Below are 22622 nucleotides of genomic sequence, written 5' to 3' on the forward strand. Positions count from 1 at the left end.
GCAGCAGCAGAGATCAATGGCAGCAGGAAAAGAAGAAAAGGACGGTAGCGTGTGCAAGAGCACCAAAGGGAGCAAAGTGCACAATTTTTAGGGATGTGAAAGCGGTTCCACGAGGGTGGAGGAGAGTGCAGGGCTCCTGGGGCTTGGGAACAAGGAGCAGAAGCAGCTTTTGCAGACACTGCACATGGCTGCTGTGCCTCCGAGCCAGTCTGGATTTTATTTAAATCTGAGTCATAAAGGCACCTCCACAAGAGCTTCTGCTCTTATCTCTCTTAGTATCCAACTGTACAATGATTCCCACGCTACAGAATGTGGACCACAGAGTACCGGAGATGACTGCGGTAGATCCAAGAATCAACGTAACAGCAAGCTTTACTGCGGATTGATAAATAAAAACAAAACCTCTACCATCTGGGGGAGTTCAACTCTTCTTCAGACTGCTGAAGAATTCATGTCACTGTTTTCTCTTCCCTGTGTACCCACTTTTAATGAAAACCTAATGTGTATGTTCCATTCTCCAGAACTCTGTGTGGATACTGTTAGCACAATAAACTCATCTGTGTTCTTGTCATAAGAGATCATAGTGGTTTCAATGGCTACTACTACCAGTTGGCACCTTCAGATTTGAACAGGGGTTTTCAAGAGAAAAATAACTTAACTAGAAGCAGTGGCCCAATGAATGTGGAATTGGAAGACAGCTGAAGATACATGGGAGGTACAATAAAATAAAACAAAAATTCTATTAGGTAAATAATTGCCTCTTCGTTCAGCTATGGTTTATAAACCTTTTTGGGTCAAATATGGATTCATATGGATAGATCTCCAAGTACCTAGATCAGTACTTTATGCAGAGATACCTGCAGGACAAGTTAATAGGACCAATTATAAACAGCCAACAACATAACTCAATTTAGATAAATTACTTCATGATTTACTTAATATCTTTTGAGTACTCACTATTAATAATAATAAACATTCACTCTAATCCAAGTGTTCTACATAATTAACTTACTTAATCCTTATAGCAAATGAACACATGTGTATCCTTTAGAAGATATTAATGCTGGAGATGGAGGGCAGAACAAAATATTTAATCTAGCAGCATGCTAGAAATAATGTAAACCCAGAGAAAAACCTAAAAAAATTCTTACAAATAAAAATGAATATCTTTATAATTTCAGTGACATTCCTGAATTTATTTTTTTAAATCCTACCTAAAGTAATTACATGTCCCATCGAGGTGGCGATACAATCCTCAAATTCTCTAGCTTTCACTTACACAACATTCACATACTCTCTGAATTGTACCAATTTATTAGAAATCAGACTTAAACTACCGTTTTTTTTAATACCGATCAAGTTTTGGCTACTTGAACCCTCTCTGGCCAATTAACTGGATGAATAAAAATAATAAAATTTCTCAATATTGATTTACCTTTTTTAATTTTAAGAAATGAATTTGAGTTACATGTGGTTAGACTGTTTCATATTATTTTGTTTTGATTGACAGATATGTGAAAACAGTTCTATGTGTATTGTCATTTCTAAATGATGCAAAGCACAGAAAAACTGAAATAGTTGCATTATTTGAAAATATTTGGAGATGGGTGATATCTTAAATTTGGTATGCTATAACAGAATTACAGTAGACAAGGTGGCTCATAAATAGTAGAGACTTAATTCTCACAATTCTGGAAGCTGGGGAATTCAGAATCAAAGCAGTGGCAGATTTTGGGTCTGGTGAAGGCCCCCTTCCTGGTTCACAGATGGTATTTTCACTGTGTCCTCACAGGAAAAAGCATTAAGGGGAGTTTTCAGGGAAAAGGGAGTTTTCTGGGGCCTCATTTTTTTTTTTTTTGACTAAGAATAGTTGATACACAATATTACATTGGTTCAGGTGGACAACATAGTGATTCAACAATTTTATACATTATAAAATGCTCACAACGTAAGTGTAGTGACTGCCTGTTCTCATACAAAGATATTATAAAATTATTGACTCTATTGCCAATGCTGTACTTTTCATCCCCCTGACTTAGTTATTTTATAGTTGAGAGTTTGTGCCTCTTTATCCCTTTCACCTGCCACGCCCAGGCCCCCACCCTCCTACGGCAGCCACCAGTTTGTGCTCTGTATTTAGGACCCCCAGTCAGGTATAGGGCACTGATCCCATACCTGAGGGCTCCGTCTTCAACACCAAACACCATTACACTGAAGACTGGATTTCGACATAGGAATTTTGAAGAGATACAACCATTCAGTCTATAGCAGATAACTTGCCACACTTATGAGGGGAATGGAAAGTTTTTTAAAAAAAAATCTTAACTTCCCCATATATAATAAACAAAGGAAAGAGAGCTTCCAATTAGGCTTCTCAAGGTTCAGCATGTCAATGAGAGTTGTCGAAGTCTGTGACCTCACATTAACAGGGTTTAACACACTTATTAGTAACCACCCTTACCGTGGTTCTAAGTGAGACATTATTTTGAGAGGAAATTGGGGTAGGTAACTTTTAAAGGTCTTTCAAATGACAATACTGATAAAACTATAATATAAATATAAATATAAATATATAGACATAGACATAGACATAAATATAAATATAAATATAAATATAAATATAAATATAAATATAAATATAAATATAAATATAAATATAAATATAAATATAAATACATACACTCCATAATCATGTTTTAACACACTGGATCATAAGCTTTGCTTTGAAACTTCACTTACAAATTACAAACATCTGTCCCAATTAAAATCATAATGGCTTCTCTATAAAGAAAAGTTAGCTTTCAAATGATCACCTAGTTCTAATAAATAAAAAATTTCCATGAGAATGATTATTTTTAATTTATGAAGGGAAAGATCTTATGTACTGGGAGGAAAGGATTACATTAAAAATAAAAACAAGCCAAAAAAGAAACAGGAACCATCATCTTAAAGAATAGAATCTAAAAATTGTGTAAGTTGTGACTTTTGGTTAATAAAACTTTTAGTTTCTCAAAGCATTTTCGGTTAGATTTTAGTAAAGGCAAAGCCACAAATTACAGCATGTCTATTAAGTAATGTCCAAAGCTAAGATGTAATCCAAACGCTGTTCTTCCATCCACACTAAAGTAAATATAATAGTACCACCGAACATATCACAAAAAATGTAATAAACAAGTAAACAAACAAATAATCCAGAAAGCCCAGATCTATTCTTCACCCTCTTTACATAAAGAAACTGATGTTGGTTCATTTATGTGTTTAAATATTTAACAAAGAGCAAAATATAAATTTGAAGAAAATAAATTCTGAGTATGCTGATCTTAAACACTGGGCCTCTACTACTTAATGATCCTTTCAAAACATATATTTCTATATGCACTAATTAAGGTGCCTGGGAAAACTCATTTAAGGTTTATAGGGTAATCATAGTTAAATGCGTAGAGCTGCTATTAAGTATAAATCCATAACTGCACAGTCAAGAACTTGATCCATCCAGGAATAACTAAAATTTAACCTGCCTTATTGTTTTTAAATCTATGCCACAATTACTCTCAGGCTGGAAGGCCAATATCGCTTCTCCGTTTAGCAAGAAAAGAACCATGTGTCAGTCCCTTGGACTGTGGTATTTAAATACTGAACTTGTCTGACTGCCCAAGGCAGAGTTACACAGTCTCTCCTTGTATCCCTCTAGCATTTTGGATAGTAATATACATATTACATTGTCTTCTCATTATTTATGTCATCTCCAATGTGTCTTATCTTTGTTTCCTAAATGCTTCTTCTGTTCTAAGCATATTTTATGTGTTGAATATTTGTTGGATAAAAGCATTAATTAATGAATAGATTAGAAAGTCAACACCATGCCTGACAGTGCCAGGATATGAAAGAAGGCTTTAGTAAACTAGATTCATATTGATTTTTTTATGGTAAAATGTTTTAATAATTGGGAGAGCCTGCAGGTACTATCTTTTTGCTCTCTGCTTCTGTGTGGAGCCTTATGACTGCTTCTGGCCAATGAAGTGAGGATAAAAATGGCCTTAGGCATTCTTCTAACACTGGCTGTTAAAATTCTCCAGCCAGCTCTTTCCCTAACACAGTGGTCTTGGAAGCCACATATTCCAAACAGCAAAGCCACAGATGTGATGTGAAGAAATAAGCCTCTTATGTCAAAAGGCCCTAGGAAAGGGGCAAGTGGCCTCTAGGAGCTGACAGTCAGTAAGAAAATGGGGCTGTTAGTCCTACAACCACAAAGAATTGAGTTGCAACAACAACCAGAAGAGAACCGCAAGCTCCAGCAAGGATCAGAGCCAGCCGAACTCACCCGCTGACTATGGGCAGAATTGCAGTATTTCCAGAATCTCCCACCTGGCTTTAGTTCATCTCCATCTCAATAGGTGTTTCCAAGGGGTGGAGAGAAGTAGTCCATCTCCATACCAATAGATAATCACAAGGGGGTGCGAGGGCATATCTGGACGGGGAGGCTGGGTGGGATCCCTTTCTGCAGCCTGGTCATGAGAGACACGGACGAGGAGAAGTGGACAACTGCTTACAAGCAAAAAATGGGTTTCTCCCACTTTATTTCTCCACTTTGACTGATTTTGGTTTCAAAGGTAATTTGACCCGGGCTGGGAAAACATTTTACCCCCAAAGTTACCACATGGATGACAGATGCAGGTTCTACTTTTTCCTAGTTACCTTCCTCTTTCTTATCTGACAAAACAAAAACAGACTTCTTAGCCATCTAGAATTTTATGTGCACTGACCTAGCACAAAAACTCCATGGGGACACCAAGAAAGAGGACAATTGGTACAAACGTTGAGAAATACTAATCTTCCTTGACAAAGTAAAAAGACTAGCAAGGGAAGCTTTGTAAATCAGGTGATTTGGTAATTTCCAATTCTTTGTTCTCTCCACAAAATTAGTAGATTATTCAAAATATATTCTGATAACAGATCACTATGTGATCCTTTACCTATGATCATAAGGTTCACATAACAGAAGGGCATTCTTATAACTCAATCCTCATCTACTAGTTCACCTCCATAAACCCAAAAAGTCACAATTAAATTAATACTGAGCCCTATCTCATTTGGGCAATAAGTAACACTGTTCCAAATGCAGAGGAATTCATGAAAATTTCAAAACTCCATGTATCACATGCAGCATTGCATTAATGAAGTTGTACTTTTGTGTCACAATTTTTCAGAATTCAAAATACGGTTACATAGTTTTGGTCAATTGTGCATTAATAAAAATTATATTGACAACTCATTCTAGAAGAAAAAATAACCCTGAAGCCTTAGTTATAAGAAATTGAAAAATCATATTGTATATGTATTTTTTAACTAAGAAATATGATAGGTAATGAATTAAAATACTTTCTAGTATAAACTATGTAACACCAGGATGAACTTCCACCAGAACTAAAATATGAAGTCAAAGGAAAAAAGAACCACATTAAAGTTTTTAATTTTCTACAAGAGTTATTGCAAATATTTTTTAAGTGGCTAAGGACAAGGAAAGAATCTCAATACCATTCAGACTCTAATGTATATATGTAAGAGTGATAAACAGATTTATTTTAAAATGTCAAAATGTACAATATGCTGAAAATCACATCCTTGGCAACTATTTGAACTTGATGAATTTGTGCCAATTCACATGTATATGAGACAATATATCATTTAAAAAAATTATTTGGGGAGTGTTTAAGGAAAAAGGTTTGGAAAACACTAGTCCTGGCCATTATTACCATGCAGGACTTCTAGTATTCTTGTACTCTAGGCAGCTGTTCCCCACTCAAAAGTATTTTCACAACTGCAGCCAGAGCCATCTTTCTTAAATGCAAAAATTCAACCAAGTCACTTCTGGACTGAACAATGCACGGGCTTCTTACTGTCTTTCTTTCTGTACCCTTTTCCAGTGACTGTGGCCTCTCTGTCCCTTTACCACCGCTCCATGGATCTGAACTAGAGGAATTCCCGGCCCTTGCCTCTGGGCCCTTTGTCCAGTTTTCCTCCCTCCCTGACATCCTCATTCCCTTTCCCTACTTCCCCTGCTTCTAGCATCTGCCCTTCTAATTAGCTTCTAATCAGCGCTCACGTCTCAATTCTGAAAACAATTGTTTCAGAAAATATCCTTTGGCCCTCCAATTCTGTTAGAAATCTCTTTGATGTGTTGTCAGAGCACAAAACTTCAGATTTAGAAAGAAATTATAACAGAAGCTGAAAGTTTTCACGTGATCGTCTTGGTCTGGATTCTTGTATCCTCACTTTTAAAGGGTTAGGTATTTTGTATAATTTTTTTGTTTTTTTATTTCTCCCACTAAAGCAAGAATATGAGATGATGGGCTAAAGCTAATGCCTAATTACTCCCCCCATGCTCTCTGGTTTGGATACATCTTTACCCTCAAGATGGAAAATAAATCACATTTTCACCAAGAATCTACTTCCATCTAAATTAGCTCTCACCCACTACCACTGAACTAGGAAATTCTATACTTCTACAAATTCCTTCCTAGCATTTAATACAAGCTGACAAGCTCTAAGGGGGAAAAAAAAAGGACTGTGTTTCTATTGTTTACCACTGAGGCCCCAAACATAGGTCATCCCTCTAATGTAACGTGTGCCTGGGACTGGGCCCTCAAACGAGTTTCTCACTGACCTTTATCATGTGACTAGGTCCATTCAAGAAGGATCTAGCCTCCGCCCCTTTAATCGGCCACCCAACAAGGAGGTATTCTTTGAGTCTGAACGAACAGAATGCTTTAGAATACTATTTATCTCTGCTCGTCCCCTAACTTTCGGGGTCAGCTGTTGGGTTTTGTTTCTTCAATCCTGACTTCCACTCTGCTCAAGTTCTGTCGTCCTTGGTACAAAATCCACACGTTAAGGCAAAGATAGAAAAGCTCGGCAAGAAATTATAGAAATCTAATTTTTACACATGCTTCTCCTCTTGCAGTCAAAGAAGTACTGGGGAGACGTCATGACATATGGGTAAGTCTGAAGATACGGTAATGTTTATATTAATGTGATGGAGAAAAGATACTCCAATAAAAAAAGCTGTTAAAAAACTTAACTATCTATTGAGATCACTGAAAACCTGACAGATATTAGATCAAATTCTCTCAGAAAATTGTATGATGATGCTTATCACTGAGGGGGAAACTGAGTGACTTCAAAGAAATTAAAATTTAGAAGATTATGAAAATTAATGAAGGGTTTATTAATGGTTTGGGGGAACTGTAGTGACAGAGATAATGAAATAGTATTGGAATCTTTATATAAAGTTTTCATACAAAAGCAGAGAAGTTTGGCTTCCCTCCACAGAGTGAAGGGAACTCAAAGATGCATACTAACCACAGGGATGAACATAAAAAATTGTGCAATCTCAGTTCTGTTACATCACAGGTTTTTTATCAATTTAATTTCAGATTTTGTAAAAAATGACATTACAACATTAATTTTAATGGCATCTTAATATCAGTAACATAAAATTGGGAGGAATATGCCAATGAAACTGTTTTAAAAACATGGTGCTAAAAAAAAGGCACATGTAATAAGTGAACATTGTTCAATAAATAAAATGAAATTAAGAAATCTGGTGAAAAGCTTGAAAATGAAGCCACCGTCAGGCCATGTACAGAAAGAGCAGTGGTTCCAGAACAGAGCTGGCATCGATCAAAAATAAGTAGTGCTCAGCCTGGTGACATTCATGAAGCCAACTTCTCGGAATCTGTTTCCTCATCTGTGAAATGGTAATAAACACACCTTTCACACCAACCTTAGGAATAGCTAAGGAATTTTTATGGGAGGATAAGATATGTATAACAACATTGCAAATTAAAGTTTGATTTAACAAAAAGGATCGTGTAATTCTGTAGCAAGACTAACGAGAGCCTAAGATGTGAATGGCTGAAAGTTACATATGGCAGGAGGCACTCAAAATGTTAAGGGAACTTCCTATTTGGATGTTTATTTCACAGGAAGTATAGACGACCCCTTTGTGAAATGGGATTTAACACACATGAGCATGCACGTGCTCGTGTATATAATTTACTTCTTTAGCTAGGGCTCTCATTTCCAATGCACTGGAAAAAGCGAGAAGCCCAAGAGGAAAGAGGAATGGAAAGAGAATATAGGCAAACCTCAGGTGGAGCATCATGCCCACTGCTAAGCTGTTTCCCGGAAGTACTTTTCAGTACGCCAGGCACCTGGGATCTCTGTCAGTGCCTTTACGAGAGTCAATCCAAAGAGCTCAATACCAGGTAGACTTTTTGCAGTTAGGATTTTCTAGTCAGCATGATAAAAATTTAGAAGATTATGAAAATTAATGAAGGGTTTGTTAATGGTTTGGGGGAACTGTAGTAACAGAGATAATGAAATAGTATTAGAATCTTTATATAAAGTTTTCATACAAAAGCAGAGAAGTTTGGCTTCCCTCCAGGGAGTGAAGGGAACTCAAAGATGCATACTAACCACAGGGACTCCTCTCTTAGGAGTCTACTCGCAGGCTTTGGGAAATACTCTGTAGCATGTCAAAGATTCATTGCGTGATAAATATAATCCCAGACAGAATCCCAGCAGGCATCTTTTCACTTTGCTCCTAAAGTCTGCAAGTGATCTAGGTGAATGACCTAGATGTCCTTGTTAATGACAGTTGAAAGGACAAAACCATTAACACTGAGTTCATTTTCTCGTACCTATGCCAAAAAGTGGGAGGGGGGGGTGGTATTTTAAACCTCAAAATGAAAAAGAATAAAATGGAGACTTGGTAATTCAAAACTGGTTTAGGTTTACTGCAGTGAAACTGCCAAGATGAGCCATCAGTTTATCCACAATTCTCTTTAACAAAACAGTGATACTCTCAAACCAGTTGGTACGTATCTGAACCAACTCTAACCCCACTGACAGCTGAAGAACACAAAAGCCATCTATACTTATTCATCTAGATACGCAACTTACTCAAGACTGGCTCATATTCTGATATCATCACTTTGGATCATTTTGATTATGTCAGCTGAAATAGGAACAATAACAGACTCAGACTGTGTCTGAATCTTTTGAAAGCTTTCTCTAACACACACAGCATGATCAACAAATAGACTGGAGGCTTTAACAATTTCATTTTGTCTTATGACACATAAAGGAGCAGAGCTTTCAATAACTATGGCCTCCTTTTACCTCATTCCTGAGGAGCCCTGCAGGACATTGTTTGGGATGCAGCTAATATAACAGTTGCAAAGTATTGAGTCAATTCAGGCTGTTATCTGAAAAATCAGAGTAAAAGAAAAAATAATTCTGCCCAAATCCTTAGGAACTTCAGGCTAAATGACTGCAAGCTGGCACCTTTAAAAAATATGAAATGAACAACATGATTGCAATATGACAAAAATATAATTTCCTAAACAATTAAAATACTGGGGTTTATTAATGCATTTTACATATTTATTTTAATATTTTATGTAATAATATTTAATGTCAGTGATGGCATTTAAATAAACATGCAAAACACTTATCACACTGCCTACCATACTGTAAAAATGAATAAATATTAGTATACTCATTTCTCCCTTTAAATAGTACTTTTTTTCTGTCAACAAAACAGAATGAACAGAATAATTCTGTTGCAAAACAGGTGATAACATCTATGGGCAATTAACAAATGTGTTCTTCATTCTCCTTATTTTACTAATTGCCAGGCAATATGATCTTCAGAGTTTCTCTGAATTTAAAATCTATTGCGTCTTCATACTGTGCTTGGCTAATTTAATCCTAATCAGTCTTCCATGTAAGAAATGGTCATTCATACAACCTTCATTTCAACTTTAACATATTTACTCATTTTTTCCTAAGTTAAAAAACAATGAAAATTCTTGTTGTAATAATATAACCAAAACATTTATTCTTAGCACATCAATTGACACATGACTCAAAGTATTAAGTTTATATTGATGCCAAGCATGTCTTAATGATGCCCGTTTCCTAATCAATGATCATGAATGATTTCTTCCATACTTATGTGGTTAAGGTCTATGAATTCTACCTGTTTTAGATACCAGAGGAATTATTTTCTCTCATTCAAGTTTCCTTACTGAAGAATGTTTCTTGAAATAGTTTCGAGAAGCAGAAGCAATTCATTAAAGAATATTAAGAAATTAATCGCATGAAGAATATTGTATCTGAATCAAGAATTCTACAGTTGAGGAGAAAATTATTGCAATTTTTATATTATTACTGAACTTTTAACCATGCAAGCTTTGAAATGTATTTTTCTGTATAGTGTTATGCCTAAACAGTAGGTCCTTAGATAGTAAAGTTCAACAATCAGAAACTCAATTTCCACATGCAAAAATTAAGGATTGGTCACAATTTTTATATGATCCCTTCCAATTCTAAAATTTCATTTTATTCTTGATGAGGGACTAGACAGACATATTCTAAAATAATGTTCCTCTTCAATTACCAAAATTATGTTCTTCATTACTACATGAAGCATCTACTTGAGTTCAGCTTAAATGAAAGCGGCACATAAAGGCATTAATACTTCCATAGGTGTGGGCTACATCCTGCTGCAGTAAAGAACATAGAAAATAAATGTGTTTGTGATATATTTTTTGCATTTAGTAACTTCAAAATACTCATTGTATTGTGTCTAATGTTTTTTTCCTACAAAAATGATTAAAATATATCATTTATGTAAAAACCAACAATATTTGGCATTCATGCTCTCCTGCAAAAGTCTCATCCAAATATATCTAATGCAAACTTTTGGCCATGTTTTCTCTCTTTTGGTTGAATATTCTGGCAAAAATATAATCACTTCCCTCAATATGTTTATTATTATTTCTGCTTAGTTCTACTCCCCTCAAGAATTTCCTCTGTATTTAACATCTTCAGTAAGTTCCAAAGAAACAATGTATTATTTCAAGTCATCTTCAACAACATGATACAAACCCAGACTCAACATCATACATTTTATTTTGGCCTTAGATCTCTGCTTATCTTGCAGGTCATTGTTTCATATAATTTGTCATTTAGCTATGAATAGGTCACAGTATGAAATACATTCACTGGTTTTTAAATACTTTGTTATTGCCTCATCTGGATCCATTTCACTATAACTTTGTATTATGTCAAGTTTGCATTTAGTAATTTCAAAATACTCATTGTGTCAAATAAGTATTTGTCAAGACCTATTATCAATATATTAATGACATGTATGCCAACTGTTCATAATATGTCAAGCAAAGTGCTAAATACTGGGGATATGGGTGTAAACAGAACAGGACAGAATCAGAACAATAATTGTTCCCGTGGAGTCTGGCATGTTGAATATTATTTAAAATATTTTAATTATTTTCATTCCTAATATTGACATAACAACTTCTACACAAGACATGATTTCTCTTATATTAAAATAGTCCCAGCACCTTTTGCTGGACAGAATATCTGTCCAATCATTAAATGTATAATCAAATCAGTAATGTAAAAAAAAAAACACTACATTCATTTCAATCACCCAAACTTGCCATTTACAATATATTCCTTGTAAAAACTATCAGAAAATAAACTTTCTGGGTGGTGATAGTGAGAGAAAGAGTGCTGCAAATAGAAAGATGTCTAAATTCTGGCAGCCAGATGTGCGCCTCAAGGTAAAGTGAAGTCGGTGCTCACTGAGATTGAGGACCACAGTCACTGAGTAGCTGGCATTGCTGACATGGCCTTCAGATCTCCAGTTACAGGTGTCCTTTAGGTCCACTACACTTCAACCCCATCCTTCCCAACATTCACTGTTCAGCCGTCACTGACACGATATCATACACTTCCAATAAATCTCCCCTCTTGCCTAAGCTAGTTCAACCTAGATTTTTGTCATTGAAAAAGAAATCATACTACTACAGGATTTATCTTACAACTGATATACATTTAACATAATGAATCTTCTACCTAAAGCCTATTAATTTGATGGTGTGATTTAAACAACAATGTCTCAGAATTAATAAAATGTGATAACATTAATTCATACAGTCATTCATTCAAAACATATTTATTGAACAATGACTATGCTCGCTCTGACATAATGGCCTCACTGTGGCATGAAGAGCGTAGCGATGTCTTATCTCATCTTCAGTCACATACAAGAGACGCCCCTGGTTAATATCGCTTTTTCTCCTGAAGGGGTTAACAAGGTTCTAACAGCATTTCCCCAAGGAAAAGCATTATCAACTATTCTTACCTCTAATTCATATTTTAGAGGAAACAATAATTAATAGGAATTTATTGAAAACATTATTCATCACTCTACTCAGTGATATTTAAGGTTGGGTACGTATACTGGACATCTTGTAAAATATATGTATTTGCTTAAATGGCATTTTGTTCCTTATCCATCAAATTTTTCATTCTTAAGCAAAGTTATGTTTTTTATAGACTTAGAATGTGTTTTATTGATGGTTTATTTTTCAAATTATAATTGACTTTGTTCCAATTAAAAACATCTTATTGAAAGTTAATTTGCAACTCTGCACTGAGTCCATTATGTCCATTTTAGCTAAAATGAAAGATGAACATGCCTATAAACACGGGAATCAAAATGTCATTGAACATGTACATACATTGACATATGAAGGCTCCGGCGGGGTGCCAATAAAATTTAGCAAAATTATGGGGATATAGAAGAGAGGCTTTAATCTCCTAATCCTAAAGTTTTAGAACAATGACACCTCCGCCTCTGTTTTCCTATTTTTAAAGTGAGGATCTCATAGTCTTCCCAAGAGTATAAAGTGAGGATCTGCATCATGTCGACCCTCCTCCTTCCTGCTGCGCCTGTCACCTGCCTGCCTCTTCTTAGTGTTAATCTCCGGAGTTGACAGTCAACACCATTTATTTCATAACTACATTGAATAAACCACATTATGCAAATATTTTTAAACTTTTCTAAGTATCCTTTGATTGCCTCATGCAGAAAGTTATCCTTATGCCCTCCCCCAATTCTGGTGAGAGCTCAGTTTATACGCCCTGACTGCACCTGCCTTACACCTTTCCCAAGAGCTCTGGATGTCCAGCAGCACTTCTGTTTGAGCCTCTTTTTCAATAGACTGTTTTGTCCATGGCAACAAAGAATATAGTTCTCTGCATAGACACTTCACAAAGATGGAGCTTATTAAACACTAGCTGAATTAATACATTAGTGTGCTCCCTGATTTGAAGAGACTCACTAATATGTAAGGTGATATACCTACCTATTACATACAGACGGAACATCATTTTATCTGCTAACAGTACCACAGTCTCAGGTATATAAATCTGTTTATTCCACTAGAATATAAACTCCTTGACAGAAAGGCTCATGTCGTATTCATCCTTGCATCCCCAAAGCTGGCATATATGTGGGATTTACCAAATGTGGTTCCTCGGCTCAAGAGAATTATTTAGAATCTGAAAAGAGACTGACATTAGCCTTGTTCTCAAAAAGTTAATTCAAGGGATTAAAGTGGCAACTAAATGCACCACTTGGGAAGAACAGTCATACAGCCCAGACAGCCCTTGATGAATGGTCCCTGCTTTTGTGTGTGGGATTAACTGGAATGCAGGTATTTTAGAAATGATCATACTGGCGATAAATATCAAAGTTTCTGGCATAATAGCATAAGGACTTCGGCTAGCAAAGCAGATAGCAATACATTGGCCTGAGAAATACGGCTGACAGAGCAGAAAAATAAGTTTATAGATTAGAAGGGGGACAAGGAAGAGAGGTGTTAATTCTATGTTTGTGTATGTGGCAAATGGAAGTGTCTTTCCACTTATACCCTATGTATCTGGCTGAACGTCAATCAAAAGAGCTATAAAATCAAGACCTTCACATAAATATTACTGTACATGGCACTTTTATATTAATCTATTATGACAACTGTCATTTAAAAATTTGTCATCATTAAAGATGACAACTACATTACATAACTTTACTGTTTGTAAGCATTAATAATTGTCTAAAAGTGATTTAAGAATAGATAAGTCTGCAGACAGAAAACATGCCAGATCACTTGTAATCATCTTTATGTTCATTGAGACACCACTATTATCACTTTTAATAGAAAAAGGCAACATGAGGAATTTTTTCTAAAGATAAGATTATATTGACATTTTCCACAGTCTGACAGATTCTCTTTTTTGTAGGGGTTAAAGTTCTTATTCTCCACTTGTATTAACCTCTCAGTATTATTTTCCAGCCCAGTCCTCATATATTAGCCAAGCCCAGGCCCAGAACTCAAATTCTGGAAACACAAAAGTAGGAGATAAAAAGTAAATTTTATGCTCATGATAATTTTATAGAATAAATGTTCTCAGTGATAAGCATCTCTGAATTTTCTCCTAAAAGTTGCCTCTGTACATTGTTGCTCATCATGAATTCAAAGCACTTTAAAAAATTAAAATCCAAGTTATTTCCTAGGTTCAAGTAAAGGGAAAAACTGTGGTTGTTTTCCACTGTTCCTGCCTATGTGCTCTGGAGCTCAGGTGCCCTCACACCGGCTTGTTGAGTTTATTACTGGTCTATCTAATGCACCTCTGGGCTGCCTGCTCACCCAGTTTTTCAATAGGTTCTACTGTTTGTCACCCAGCTTCTCTTCTTGCCAACTAATACGTCATCTTCCATCTGTTTGAATTCCTATGTTCTTTCTGGCACAGTCTCCATCCCTCCCAGCCACCTACCTTGGTGCCCTTCCATCTGCTAGCACAACGAGTATCTTTCCCAACCTATTCCTGATCTAAATCATCTCCAATTTCCCACTTGAATTTCTTTTCTGAAAGTTTCTCTCTTAAAGGACTACTGTAATTGCAACAATGACTTAACCATCATACAGTCCTGGAGTAGAAAGGGAAGGGGAAAGCCACAAAGTTCAAACAGGCATTTAATATTCTAAATCTTGTACCCTTTAAAGCCATTTACTTTTCTCAGTGTCTCTCAGTAATGGGGTGTGGAAGAGACAGAGGGTACCCCTGGTGGATATCGCTAATATCTTTTGGTATATATTCTTCTCTGTGGCCCAATTCTCATTAGTCTTGTGGTTAATTAAGTTTGGCTCATTGTTTCAAAGTTTTGCATTCACGGATTAGCAAATAACCTTTTCCTGGACACCACATTCTCAAGATAGTTCAATGCCATTTTTTAAGCTTGATGTAGCAGAAATATTTTTTAATTAAGATGTGTGCTATAGTTGCCTACTGGCTATCAAAGACATGTAAACAACACTCACATTTGATAATTACAGTTTCAGAATTTGATATTTAAGGAGCATAAGGCAGCCCTTTCCCTTGACATTGATTTAGTTGCTTGATGAGGTAGATGCTTATTTTATGTAGCAGACAGGACATACTATAGGTTAAAGCAGACTCAGGAAAACATTTAAAATGTTAGACTTAGGCAGCTTGTCACGGGATTGAAAACTTCTCATTGTTCACTCACACTTCTCGGGGATATTCCTTCCCTCTATCAACCACAACCTCAAAAAGAATCAAGCTTACGTTTATAGGAGCTTCACTCAGAATGAACCCTTACAATCAAAATAATATAGCAGTTTAATAAAAAGGAAATGATTTTTTTTAAAAGACTCCACTGATTTTTGAAAATCCTAGGGACATAACGTCTTTATTAATGTTAACTGGTAGTAAAGATGTTAAGTTTGTCATGCTCGCTTCAATGCAGGTTTTATTATCATTCACACATGGTAAAGACAACAGATCTGGGGACGACTGCCATTTAAAGGACAGTTCCTTGTAGGCCCAGGTCCCAAGAGAAGGGGCCACACCATGCCTGGGGGGCGCAGAAGGAATCAGGGGTGGGGGCCAGTCCGGAGGCAGAGAGAGAAGGGCAGCTGCGAGCAAGAGCCACCACTGAGGGCTCCTCAGGAAGAGGCAAGACGGACGTGGGCTCAGGACAGGCTAGTTTGGATTATTTCAGGGAGCTCTGGGGCCTTGGGGCTGTCCCCGGTAGTCTGCTGTTTGTCCCCGGGCTGATTAGGTAGGAGGAGCTTGGCCCAGGGGTGTGAGAACCCTGGTGAAGGAGGTGGTTGAAGGTGTGGGATGGGTTGGTTTTCGTTTGGAAGCACACACAAGGGCAAGTGGTTTCCCAGCCCCAGGACCCGGCTCCCCCGACAGGGGCAGTCCCCTGTGCTCAGCAAGGCAAAGCAGCGGAATCCAGACAATAAAAGACATGGTTGACATGGTATTTGATTCAGGATTGACAATCATTGAAAAGAAATATTAAGAATTCGTCTGATTCATGGGTCAAAAACTTCTTCTTTAGCGTGAAATGCCTCCAACAGAATTAAACAATGTCTGGGGGCGCTCAGACTATAAAACCAAGCCTGAACATGTTTCTCTGGTGCTTGAGGTCTTTGTAACCTGCTCCCACCGTATTTATTCTCAACTATACTTATCCAGTTCCTCTATTCCAGTCCTGACACCAGAATATATAGTATTAAGTTTTGCTTCGTTACCTTTATGCATATAAAATTTTTATATTAAAATTTTGAGTATGGTTCCTCACTTCACCTAGGACACTAAAACTTTTTAACCCATATTTCAGCTGATGCAATGTTGTAAATTATTCCCCTGCATCTGAATTACTTGTCGTATTGAAAGTGCGGCCCTTCATCTTCTCCCTCGGACACAGAGCCGGAGTCCTTTGCAGAGCTCACGAGACCCTCAATAAAGGCTTCTTCACTGCACTGAATTGTCTTGTGAGAAGAAAGTGATGAGGAAACAATGAAAAACTGGGCTGAAATGTATACTTATACTCAGAGTGAGTGAGTAAACTGGTGAACCTGCATCGAAATGACACACCCTCAGAGTCATCTCCTGAGAGCATATATGCAAGAAAAATGCATAAATTAATTTCTTAGGCAAAATACTTTAAGGAGGAACTAATTTCACATTTTCTCCTACAGGAGAAAAAAGAGATGAAATCTCTTAGTATCATTCTTTGTTATAAATCTGAAAAAAGATTTATTTGAATATTTCAAAGCTAGTAACTCACCAGGACTATTTACTAAAGAATCCTATGGGGGATTTCCTTGTCATATAAAGATAAACTCAAATTTAATCAACTTATATGTGTGTTTTAAGTTTAGGAAATGGGCATTATTATCTCTCTCATTTACTCTCCTAGTTTTCCATGAATGATTCATAACTTTTCTACAAATACTAGTTTATGGTTAATGTTGAATACAGTAGAGAGATATAGTTTTGTACTTAGATTTATTATATGTGCAAACATCCCTTATTAGTATTTGTTCCCTATAAGCAAACTGGCGACTTCCATTTTAAAATATTCTTCTCAACCGATTTCTTTCTCTCCTAAGTGACCTTTAAAATACATCTTTAAATTATAAAGCCTTATATTAATGACTCATAAAAGTTCAGAAATCTCTCAAATTGATTTTAAGAGGCACTAATAATATACATCAACTATGAATTAAATACAATGTTTCACTACTACATCAGTTTCTCATTCATTCCCCCACTTTCTTTTCAATTATATCCTTTTTATATCTTCAGTCTCCTTTCCAACTGTATCTACTGTGACTATACTTTGCCATTGTAGTAATTATCTGAATTCATTTTTGGTGTTTTATCTCATATATTGTGGTTGATATTCAAATATTCTCATTAATCTCTTGCCAGTTTCTCCCAATTGGTCACCTATAAAAATTGAACCCAGCTATTGTGGGAATTGGGAACTGAGCAAATTTCCCTCCCATGATCCAGCAAACATTCTTCATGTAAGAACCCAGCATTTCCAAGGAGACTGACTAAGGGCTTGCCGAGACTAGAACAGTGACAGGGAGGTTTCAGTAAGTGCAAAGTGCAGTGTTACAGGGAACTCTTGTTAGTCCATTAATTTCACTGCTGTGATCTTGTCGCCCAGCAGGGGGGCTTCTGTCCTCTCTCACACCAGCCAGATCCACAAGTAGCATCACCACCATACTCAGAAGTCAGGATGTCATTAGGCAATACATATCTTTAGATCTCTGTTGCCTCCATTCTTTTTCATTTTCCTTCAGATTCCATTTGGCCAGCCCTCTACAGGCCACCTCAGCCAGAAGGCCTCTGGGCAGAATCGAACACCATGACTCAGCTCCCAGAGACCTCGAAGAAGACGCAGAGACATGGCCTCTCTTACTTTTTCCCCACCCTACCAAAAGCTGTGCAAGAGCTTCCTTGGGAGCCTAAAGCAGGCCAGCTTTGAAGACTTACACACATTCTGCGTCGCTGGGGGGACTGTGCACAGACACCACCAGGCATCTGATAGGAAACCCACCGAACAGAGTAACACAGAGCAGAATTGAAATGCATTGTGAAATGCTTGAAAAGTAGTTTTCCTGTGCTCTTATTATCAGTGCTCGATATTTCTTTTTCTTTTTCTTTTTTTAAATAAATGATGCCTATGTAACAAAGCATACATAGCCTTATCAATTACTGGTTCTTGATATGTTATTAAGCAAACATTTTTTAAAACTTAGCATCAACTAACATACTCGAGGAAATAGACATACATGTTACATTTCATATATAGTTTTATAAATTATATATGTATATACATATGGATACATATATGCATGTCTTTACATACACACACACACTACTAGTGTAAATTTACTGTTGAAAACCACCCTTAAAATTTTGTAAGTAAGAGTTTCTTACTGAAGGTTTGTTAATGATATTTTACCACTCTAAAGAGAGGTTCAGGAATTCATATCATACTGCACATTATGTGTGTATCAATTTTTTGCCACAGTATTTAAGCAAGCAGCTTTAATTCACAATTACTGGCAAACAATAGTAGCATGGAAAATATTTTTCAGTTTTGCATAGCTTTTTTTTAAAATTTTATTCAGCTTTTATATAGTGGGTTCTACAATTGCATAAGCTTCCCATTTTTAACACACCATGAAAGAAAACTCTCTTTTTGGTAAATTTCAAAATATACCCTCTATTCATTCTTTTTGGAGTAAGGCATTCTGGGCAGGAGAAAAAATAAAACACTCCACGTAGAAGTCACACTGTTTTGTTTGGGACAACAAGGTCTTCCTTCAAGGACACTCTATTCCAAATTATTTTAATTCCATCTGTTCAATTTGTATGCAACACAGTCTTTGAGTTTGCATACCTCACTGCTTTCCTCCACTGCTGGGAAAAGGATGGAGCATTTCTGGTGTCTACCAAACATATTTTACACTAATTTGAAAGTGTGGACATTAAGGATACCCTCTGAGCCAAAGGAATACCACAGCTCTGCTCAAACTTCTCCACAACGAGGTAATTTTTATTGATTCAGCTGCCTCTCGGGGCTACCCCTCCCCAATTTGCAGGCTTCTATCTATCCAAGACACACACCTCTGAGCTCAGCTCCAGGTACCTCCTTGAAAAGCTTTTACATGCAAAATAAAATACCTTGTGGTACAATACTGTCAAAATTACAAAGTAAAACCCACTTTCAATCACCATAACAATTGAGAGCCCTGACATCACATGCAATGTGGGATCTGAGTCAACCTTACTAATGCTGCACCACCCTTACCCGAACTCGGCACATTCTCTCCCATAATTATCTGACCTCGAGAAAAACCTCGGACTTACCTCCAGTGTTGAATTATCTGTTGTTCTGGGTATAGTATTTATTGCACGTTGTCCATCTGAGTAAGTGCAGCAACAGTTACAGCACAATATGCCTCTCTCCTGCAGCAGAAAGCAAGCTAAAGGGCTTCAAGCTGTGACCTCAGAGACAGACACAGCCGCTCCCATCCTTCAGCCAGCCTTCTGCGGGGAGCAGGTTAGATGACAGGAAGGCTGGCTCTCTACACAGCAAGACTTTCAGACAGAGCATTCTGGGCCGGAGCTGGGGATTTACGTCTTCCAATTCGGCTGGCCTGAGTCAATGCTGCTTCTATGCCTGGAAATATTGAGCATTTCACTGCAGGGATTCAATGCAAGAAACTATTTGAGGCGACTTCACAAGCCCTGTCATTCTGTGAGAATACTAAGGAATGAGCACTGCATGCATAATTCATGCATTAAAATCTTCAATGCACTTCCTGTGCTGCTATTCTAGCCAATAATGGGCTATTGATCACCTCATCGCTGAGACAATTGCAGTTCCGTGATTGGTTTATTTCCACAAATAAAATTATACCCTAATTCACCGGCAGAAGCCTCCAACCTGCAACATCCACTGGGTAAAACACACACAGACAAAATGCCCTGTGCTTCCTGCAGAACGTTCACCCCAGACCCTCTTCAGCAGAAGCACTGTAGCATCTGGTTCCTTTTATTCAGAAGACATCCTTTCTGTGTGTTTAGGCTGAATAGTTTAAATTTTAAGTGAGATAGGCAGAGTTGATTTTTTTCCTGCCATTTCTGGAAAATCAACATGGCTAAACTGAAAATCAAGAAAAATAAATAAAACAGAAAGAGTAAATAAATGCATGGCTATAAATCATAGGAGATGTTTATCTGTGCTCATTTGAATAATCTTTCTCAGAGGACTTTAATTTAAAAATAATTGATTTTTCATTAGTGGAAGAGGCTTCTTTGTTTTCTTTAATAATCATAATGGGTACAGGTGTTCATCATCATTAACTGTTTTGGACCAAAAACACCTTTACTCTGGGTGTGTCACTAGTTCTGAGAACCCTTTCTCTTAGAATGTAAGCGTCTAAGAACACACCGTGACTTCTATCAATATTGTTTCAAAAAAGACTTTAAAACAAAATGTGCATTTCATTATGCTAATTTCCATCAAGGGAAAACACATGTAGCATTTTAAATGTTATGAATATTTGCAAAAATAGTACAGTGGAAGATCCATGTAAAATAACAAATGCATATATGTACAGGAAATGTTTGTTTCCCAAAGTATCTTCAATGTACAAACTTATTCACCAAAAGGACTGAACATGGTGTTATTAGGATCATTTAGAAGCCTGGTGCCATGTCTCTCTGAAGCCCCTTTTCACATACACAGAAATACCACATACACAAACACACAAGTATGTCCCATGTCATCACACCTGACCATTTGTAGGACCAGAGTGAAACCTTCAAGTTCAAGCCTAGGGGCTAGAGTAGAGAATAATTATCAGAGTATAACTGAGGTTTCCATCTAACAACTCCGAGGCAGGGGGCAATTCCCTCTTGGAGGAGACCTGATCACAGCGATTTTCAGTCAACATGCCAGTAACAGCTGCTATCGCCCTGTGAGGGTAGGGGAAGTCAATGACAGGAGAGAGGGAGTTCCGATATTCTGGAAATATCTCTTCCTTTCAAGTGCATGGATTAGCATAACCCCTAAACCACACAGAAGATAATCACACCTAACTGATAAGATTATGCTAAAATATTCTTTGCTAGTATGTAAATGTGCTAGAGAATATGTTAAAGTATTATGCTAAATGGCAGCATGAGAAATTAACCATGCAATTACTCTTTATATACCCCATATTCCATATTGTTTTGCTCTGCCCTGGGTAGACTATATCTGTACATTTATATATATTGCCCCTAAGCTTATAAACTTCAAGTAAACTACATAGTAGACCTTATTTTATAATATTCATTTGAGTATAAGTCTTTATTCTTTAAACAAAAGAATGAAAGACCTCAAACACTGAAAACATTACAGACGTTATAGCTAAGGATCAATAGCCGGCTGAGAGTTTTATCAATGTAATCACCTACGGAAGCAATTTTGTATGAAGATAGCAAGCATCTCATTTAAAAAACAGCAGAAAATTGAAAGCTTTGAAGTTTATCAGGCATGAGGATACAGAGCACAATCATTTAGAAAATATAAGTTGCTGACATAACCTTAAACAATTACAACATAAGCATGAGAAATTTAAGCTCTCTGAAACAACATGACTCAACGGTTCATAACCCAGTGGACAGGAAGGGCATTAGCCTAGTCCATCTCTCGGGCAGTGAGTGAGTGGAAAGTCAGTATCTTTTCTCACATGCAAGTGTCCAAGACCAAGTCTAAAATGAAGATAGCAATTTTTGCATCTATTCATTGAATTTTCAGATTCAATTGTTTTAAAGATGGGGAGGGAGATGAAAAACACAAATACCTCCTCAACTAGAAAAAACAAAGAATAGGAGTCAGCCAAGAATACAGCATGAGGAAAGCCACAGAAATTCTAAGTCCCTAAAAAATCAGAGTGGGGGCAGTAGGCAAGCATGAAACAGCAACAACTGGAGAAAAGTAGACAATTGTACTTCCGGATAAGACGAAGCCCAACACTGCAATAAGAACCAATTTCTACTTTCCAGAAGTCTGGGTATTCCTGAGAAACACATTTACCGATCTTCTCAAATGACTGGCAAGCAGAGATGGCTATTTTAGATGAACTTGATCTCTCTGCAGATCAAAAGCCAAAGATCAGATCAAATCAAAAATATGTCCAATACTTTGAATTTATAATGCATGTAAAATATGGAGTGAGCTCTGTAATGTACAACAGGGTCAATAAAGATAATCGAAGTTTGTGAATAAATCAAAGCATATTTAGTCCACTAAATTTGTGCTATCTATCAAGATGCATAACTAGCCTTCCTGACTACTG

The 22622-nt window shown here is 36.8% G+C and overlaps 1 protein-coding gene across 7 annotated transcripts in view; it reads right to left on the bottom strand.

Moving 5' to 3' along the window:
- CNTN1 (contactin 1) overlaps window positions 1–22622 on the bottom strand; it is a 257831-nt gene that overhangs the window by 151131 nt on the left and 84078 nt on the right. For 2 of the 7 annotated variants that reach the window (XM_017677254.3, XM_073222416.1), the window contains exon 3: window positions 19642–19954. The exons of the other annotated variants lie outside the window; for them this stretch is intronic. The gene's annotated coding sequence lies outside the window, so the exon portion shown is untranslated. The remainder of the gene's footprint in view (window positions 1–19641; window positions 19955–22622) is intronic. 7 annotated transcript variants of the gene reach the window in all.

The sequence above is a fragment of the Manis javanica genome, chromosome 15 (genome assembly GCF_040802235.1).
Source record: "Manis javanica isolate MJ-LG chromosome 15, MJ_LKY, whole genome shotgun sequence".
NCBI classification, from domain to species: Eukaryota; Metazoa; Chordata; class Mammalia; order Pholidota; family Manidae; genus Manis; species Manis javanica.